The sequence below is a fragment of the Pithys albifrons genome, chromosome 5, assembly GCF_047495875.1.
Source record: "Pithys albifrons albifrons isolate INPA30051 chromosome 5, PitAlb_v1, whole genome shotgun sequence".
NCBI classification, from domain to species: Eukaryota; Metazoa; Chordata; class Aves; order Passeriformes; family Thamnophilidae; genus Pithys; species Pithys albifrons.
Window position 1 is genome coordinate 40,188,027 of NC_092462.1, and position 8,007 is coordinate 40,196,033.

The window sequence follows — 8,007 nt, forward strand, 5'->3', positions numbered from 1 at the left end:
TCTTCTGACTCATTGACTTAAACTTGGTATAAGATTCAAAATAAGTAATGGAAAAAGGTTTTTAAACCACTCAAGTAAATTTTTTTTAAAATTGTGTGGAGTATTACCCTTTCACATTAATCCATAATGACATCAGATTACTTAAATCTTCAAAGTCCATGCTTGCTTTTTCTTTTCCTCACCTTTTTCAAGGGCTTTCTTCTTTTAAGAGATAGAAAGTTATATGAAGTTCTGTCAATGTATCAAACGCAATGTCTATGAAGACAACTGTGTTTGAGCATTAGTTCTCTCCAGTCTACATTGTTTATAAGGAAAGACAGCTCATATATTGCTTGTTATTAATATCCAAGGGAACTGAATAGCAAAGAAAGTAACTTTCCACTCACAGAAACCTTTTATCTTGACTCAGCTGAAAGTTAATATACTATAGTCTCAGTTAACAGATGATCAAAGACATAACCTAGCATGAGGATTAAAGAGAGCTCTGCTGTGACCATCTTCATATACTCTGCACAGCAAGGTATTAATGCAAGCAAGATAAATCCAGAAAGCCAATATTGATTTTAAAAATGAAACAATCTTCTCATCTAAAATAGGTGACTATGACAAAATGTCACCATGCACTTGAGAAACACCAATGAAAAGATAACAGCAGGAAATTAATTAGTTTACAGAAAAAGTGAGATATTTTTATATCAGGTTTTTATTTAGGAACCCATTCCTAGTCAGGAAAACACTTCAATGTAAGTTTAAATAGAAACATATTCATAATTTCCATGAACCTTGATGTGGAATAACACATTCTTAAAATTTAATAGTAAAACAGTATTAATGCCTAATGTTGTTCTTGCCAAACTCATTTTGTCATGAACTTTAAAAGAAGAATTAAATTAATTGATTCCTTCTTATAATTTCCCTTATAAATCTAGTGTGTGGCTCCTCTTTATGTTTAGTCATATTCTGCTGTTATTTTTGTTATTTCAATAGGAAAGTAAAGGATTATTGCAACATTTTACTGTCTTTGTTTACGATATTAATTTTCAAAAAACAGGGGCTGACAAGTATGTAATCTTGAATATGGAATGCTGTCTTGCTAGATGATCCATGTTTTAAAATAAAAGCCTAGAAGATTTTTCATTCTAATAATCATTTCCTCCATTAGGTAATTTATAAAAAATCCTGATTGCTTTATTCATAAAATGGGAGAGGGTGGGTCTGAATAAATGAGGCTATCTAATACTTACCTTTTATGTACAAATCAAGGACAGAAACTTGAATGTGTATATTTTAAAGGAATTGCACTATGGAAATAACTACATAGAGAAGTGCTGCTCTGTGTGGAAAGCAGAGAAGTGAGATTGGAATATCAAGGGGATGCTGCTATGGAGAAGGTGAGATAGTTATATTGTGGATGGCATTACAACTGTGTCTTGGGTTGTTCTTATGTCATAGCAAATGAGACAGAGGCAATTAATTCCTCACTGTAAATGTGATATGCTACTTTTCATTACTGAAGAAGATGAGAATATGAACAGACAACCATTCTGAAGGAACCAGTGCATTGGAAATACATACAAATCTTAATTTTCTTTTCAATGACATGGTCACAAAACCATCTTCTGAGTATTGTATGTCAAAAAATTGTATTTTAAAGAGTTTGGGTCTCCCAGTCATATTGAACTGACTAATAAAAATTTTCTAGAACATGTAGATCTTCATACATTTTTAATTTTTATGCATATTATGTATATGTGTGTGTATACATGTATCATATAACATTTTATAGGTTATGGGTTATGTTGTATTATAATATCACGAAGCATGAGATTAAGCAGGTAGGAAAATAACAACTAGAGAGGCACTTCTATTCATGAATATATGGATAATGGGCATTTCAGCTTCAAAATAAAGTAACAATTGATGGGATACCCTAAGCAAATATGCAAAACTAATACCAGTTGAACACACCTAAGAACATTGCTACAAAATAGAGAGCTATATCTATTTTTTAAGAGCTAGAGGAGGTCAAACTGGTAATGATATGCTTTTTATTTCTTGAATATCTCAATGATGTGACAAGGTTCACAAAAGTGTAAAAGTTGCTGATTTTTTTGCAGTGAAAATCTCTGTGAACAAGTTTTATGTATATATTTGAATTTCTTTCTACACAAGGCAGTACAATTGCTAGAGACTGCCAAGGGAAAGCAGAACAAACTTACGTTTTGTACACCAGGCTGCTTACAGAGGTAGAACAACATCAGCTGACAGAAACAGCAGGGTATCTTTCAGTTCAATAGATATCCCTGCAGCATTTCAATACAAAGGTACCTGGATCCTTTTTTTCTTTTTTTTTCCCCAAGAATTGATTCCTAACAAATAAGATTAATCTTTTATTTTATATCATCCCAGTTGGTTTCTTCATTGTAGCTTCACTTTCTACATCAAGCTTTGAGATTTCTATTTGTTATTTCTTGTCTGTTTTCCATTTTCCTTCTTCTTCTACCCAATTTGCAAAAACCATAACATGAATCAAAGGCCCTAGGTATCAGAACAAGAAAATGAAATAATTAGAAATATTTTATTGCCTTCATTTTCTCTTTGGATGAAGGTTTTGAAGTGTGAAATACTAGACCTGACATATATTAAATCTTATTTTCATATTTCTGTTTTGTTGGAGATATGTGGATTAAAATAATGAAGTTTGTATGAGACATGTTGGTAAAATTATTATAGATCTGACTTCTGTTGCGTATATGTTGACTGAGAATTCCTAGGCTGCTCTTCTAACATAAATCACATAATTTGGAGACTCTTGGACATGCTATAATAAGTCTATTATATTATAAGGCCTATTAAGTCTATTATATACTATTTTATCATTCCAAGGAAAACTTACAGTTTTATTCTGTTACTGTTTGACTTGTTTTCTATGAAAGATGTATAGAGAAACTTCTGTTCCAGATTTAAATGGGGCAGCTTAAGTAGAAGGGAGTCCAGCTGTTACTGTTGACCTGGAGAAAGCCCAAATACAGTTAAATTTTATACTGAATTGAATGGAGATCATTCACATAACTGGTTACTGCAGCTCAGCTGCTGAGAAAGAAATCTTCATTTTAAGCTATTGCAGTTGTTACTAAAATTATTGTCTGCACCATATCTTAAATTTCAATGATTATACCTTGCCATTTTTTAATCCTATTTTGTGTAAAGTGTAACTAAATGGACAGGTTTTGTTCCTACACACATATATATGCATATGCTGCCTGTTTCTTCTGATAATATTCCTGTTAATAAATCCCTACGAACTGTGGCTCTGGGGAATTAGATCCTTTCTGGACTGAAAAAGGAATTAATTTTTGGATTTAAGCAGAATAAAAATATCATGTGACGGCCAGTACTGAAATACTCAAATTATGAGAAATGTGAACAACTAGAAATCAAAAATTTGGCTAGATGAGACCTGGAGAATTTAAACCAAACATCCACCCACTCAAAACAGGGCTAGTAATCTCCAGATGATTACCAAGAATGTTTCACTTTAAGTGAAAATTCTAATTATACTTTTTCAACAGCAACTATAGACTGTTTAGTTGAGTGCAAAGAAGTGTTTCCCTAATGTTCACTCTGAATGTTGTAACAGGAATGTAAAATCATAATTTCATTTTCTTCCTATTCTGAATGAAAAAAGACAGTTTTTTGCTTTCTCTTTGAAGACTCCTATCACATTTCTTCCCAGTCTTCTAGACTAGTATACCCATAGAAAATAACAGAGTAGTTTTGCACTTGTATTAGAGACAACTTGAGGAATTTGTCTTTTTCAACCATGATGTAAAAATCTTACAGAATTTCTGAACTTAAATCCAAGCATAAGCATAAAAAAACTTTGATAAAGAGACATTTGGAAAAGTCCCTGTATTGTGCTTGAGATTAAGCAAACACATAAATATAGTTTTTTACATAAACTCCATGATGTTAAATATGGGGGGGAAGACTAAATAAAGAAAAGAAATTTTTGGTGAAATGAAAATAACAATCAGTGTTAAGAAGGTAAAAGGAAGTTCATATTTTTGACAGCAGCCCACTGATGATTACTTATTTCTGTATGTGTTTTCACTGCCTATACAATATGTATTTACTTCTTTAATACTAAATGCAGTGATGATAAGTAGTGCAAGTAGGGGACAAGAAGACAAGAAGGATGCAAAAAGTTATATGAGAATGGTTCAACAGTTATATCAATATGTATTTTATTTTCTACAAAATGAAAATGCTTTGGATTCTCTCTTTCTTTTCCTTTTTTTAATTTAATGTAGTTTATGCTGACTTTGAGCTGGTACTGGGCTGAGGTCATCTTAGAGCAAAAAACCTTTTCATTTTTATTTTTCAGGCTGTTATACAGGTTGTTATTTCTCAGTCCTAGTCTTGCAATACAATTTCCTAACTACTATGCATCATATTAAAAAATGCATTTACCTACATTTTTAATAACCATATATGTGAGTCTCAATCTTATTGAAAAGCCTCTGCATAACTCTTTGACAGATTTTTTTGTTTTCTTATTATGAGAACAATGATTTGTGATTACCTAGTCCAATACCACCTCATTCAGCCCAGTGTACTCCAGAGGGCCCCTGAAGTGAGCTACCCCAAATTAACACTGTCCTTCCATTTAAGCTTCCTTTTCTTAATAAAATAAAAGCTTTTTAAAATCACATATCAAAAGTTCTTCTAAAAAATTCTTAAACCAAAACATTAGAATAGCCAACTTGTCATATTGCAATTGCTAAATAATAGGCATGGATATGTTTTTATAAATTATTCACTGCTCATACTCAATTATAAGATCTTGTAATATTAAAAACCAGTAATTTTACAAATATGAAAAAAAAAAAAGGAAATTGTTCTGACACATAGATGTTGCCCAACCTGTCTGAACAAAGTTACTACACTGACAAATTTTTAGCTGATGTTCAAAAGCCCATATTAAAGTCTGGAATTACGTCTTTTAAAACTGAAATCTATACATAGTAAAATAAATGAAACACACACTAAATAAAAATGCCTGTTTTAAAAGTTACATTAAGTTGCTAGGAGTTAAATTATTTTAAATGATTTGGTGGTAATTTATCTTGCTAGTAGCAAGAGATATTGAGTCATTTGACTCTTGTCTAGACTACTGCGGTACAACTGACAACCTCAAAATTCTGTTTCGAAGTCCCCTACATGAACGTGGATGCTGAAAATACAGAGAAGAGTCTCCTGTACTTTCTTAAGTCTCATTGAAGAATTTCACTGAAGTATCTATGCAATGATAAAAACAATTCCTGTTTTCTAGACCCCTAACAAATAAATATATTTTCTATATAATGTAAAGTTAAATTTACTGATGAAAATAAGGTTAGAACTGACTGTTGTTTTACATTACTGACATAATTTCAAGATTATTGAGCATAGGGTGGAGTTATACTGACATGTGACAGATGAGGTGGAAGTATGAGTGTGAGAGCCTTTGAACACCATGAATTTTTATAATATATCATCATTATGGAAGCACCTGTGCTGAAGGACATTGTGCTGATACACAGAAAATACTTTTTCTGTGGTTGATAGAATTTTCATTTTTTCCTGCAATTGTTAGGAAGGATGACAGTATTGTCTGCTAGACAGAGCATTTGTAGACTATGTTAAAAGCCTTCTACACTGATAAAACATTGCAGATTTTTCTAGCAAAAATGAGGCTGGAGTAAACCTTGCCTGTCTTCCAAGTCATTGAACTGAAAAAGAGCCATTTCAGCAACTATATTTGAATGATTTTGCAGTTCTAATCTTCTGCCTGCCTGAGAGATTAAAGGATTGAAGGTATCAAAAACAGTTATTAGGGAAGTAGACGGGACAAAGTACATCCTTAGAAAATTTTCAGGTGATACAAAGCTGCTAAGGTTGATACATCACATGGTTATTCTGCCAAAGTATCTCAGCAGCTTGAAGAAATGGGCCACCGGGAAGCCAATAAAGTTTAACAAAGGGAAATTTGAAGCTTTGCACCACTGTAGTAATAATCCCATATGCTCATCCAAGATGAAGTCCACCTGTCTGAAAAGCACTGCTGGTACTGGTATTGAAGCATGTCATATATGGGGGAACACATAGAGATGGGGTTGTCTGGCCTGGAGAAGGGAAGGCTTCGGGACAATTTTGTCAACATGTATAAATTTCTTGTAGGGGACAATAAAGAAGACAAAGACGGAGCCTGGCAGTGGTGCAGTGACAGGATAAGAGGCAAATTGGCACAAAGTGAAATAAACAAAGACAAACAAGAAAAAGCTTTTTTACTGTCACATTGTAAGACACAAAAACCAGTTGCCCTGAGAAGCTGTGGTTGCCCATTCCCTGGAAATTTTCAAGGTCAGCTAGATGGGGCTCTGAGCAACCTGGTCTAGGGCATGATTCTGTAAAAAATAGCCTTGCAATGCAGTGTGAGGTGCCATTGTCCTGTTAGATTCAATGAATATTTATGTTGACTCAAAAAAGCATTGTCTTCTATTGTATATTTTGAGCCCTCTGTGTTGGAAAGAAGTCTGTAAAGTTCTCCACTTACTCCAAAGCATCTTTTACAAAAAGATTACAAGCTAAGAAACAAGGAAGAAAACTAGAGGCAGTGATATAAATAAACATGTGCATTCTTCGAAGTTTTTTATAGTTGAATGTCAAGACTATTCCCTTTTTGGATATTGTACTTATCAAGATCCAATTTCTTGGATATCCTGATACTCTCAGCACAGTATCTGCAGAGAGCACTAGAATGAAGATCACATTTTGTTTCCACACTGTCATTGCTGGATATGATCATGTGTAAAGTTAAAATACTGTCCTTTAGACTGAAAAGATTGTGCTGTTGCCTCATAGATGGCATCTCCCTTATCAGTCATGAGTAAAAATGACATATATCTTACTTTGGAACTGTTGAGCAAATAATTTCCAAACAATTGTTTCTTTTACAGCATGTGAAATTGATATATAACACCCTTTCTTGGTTATCAGAATTTTATAGACCAGAAACAAAGTAGTCTCAACCATAGCACAGAAATGACAGTGGATCAATTCCTGTTCTATTTTGTATACCTACTGTATTCAAAGATCTTTGATTGATGGAGTGATCAGGAAAACACCAAAGAGTTACAGAACAACGCAACAAAAATCCACAAATAGTTTTATATCTCACTACTGATAGTGCTTAGCCATTAAGAATAACTATAAAATCAGACTGAAGAGAATTAAAAGCTTAGCATTGCATATATATGTTGAAAGGAAGACATTAATTGTACATGAGATCAAAATACTATGGGTATTTCTCAAAAATACTAAAGGCTTATAAAGCTTTGCAGTCTGAAATTCAAATGCCAAGAATTAACATGGAAATAGGTGGCTGTAAATATCCATGATGGTAGTCCTCAATTTGACAGTGACAGACTTTTTGCTGTTTCATCCATTGCACAGAGTGACTGGATTAATTCTGTGAACAAGTATGTCACAATTTTGTTTCTTCTTGTCCAAGATATAGCCCTACCATAATACAGGTACTTTAATTATTTTTTTCTTTTAGCTTTTCATTGGTTTTTTATGATGTCCATTGTAAAAGAATTCAATATTTCTCAAAATTGCCACCAGTTTGTGAGCCAGCTATCTAAAATTATCCCACTCTCCAATCAAAGCACAGATAAGATTGAAATTGTCTCTCTGATAGAACTAGGGTCTTAATGTGAGACACCCAGGATGTAATTTTTAAAATACTTAGCTCTTCTGTTCACAGAACAGCTTTCATTTTTGCATCACACATACAAGAAAGGGTATGCTTTGTGACTATTTCTGATGTGGTCACTGTCACACTTTTCATCAGAGGCTTCATGAATTCCAGTGTCCTGCAAGGAATCAGTAGGAAAATGAGAAGCTACTGAATTACTATGAATCTCTGAGGATTCCTCTGATACACAGAGCTCCTTTAATTCA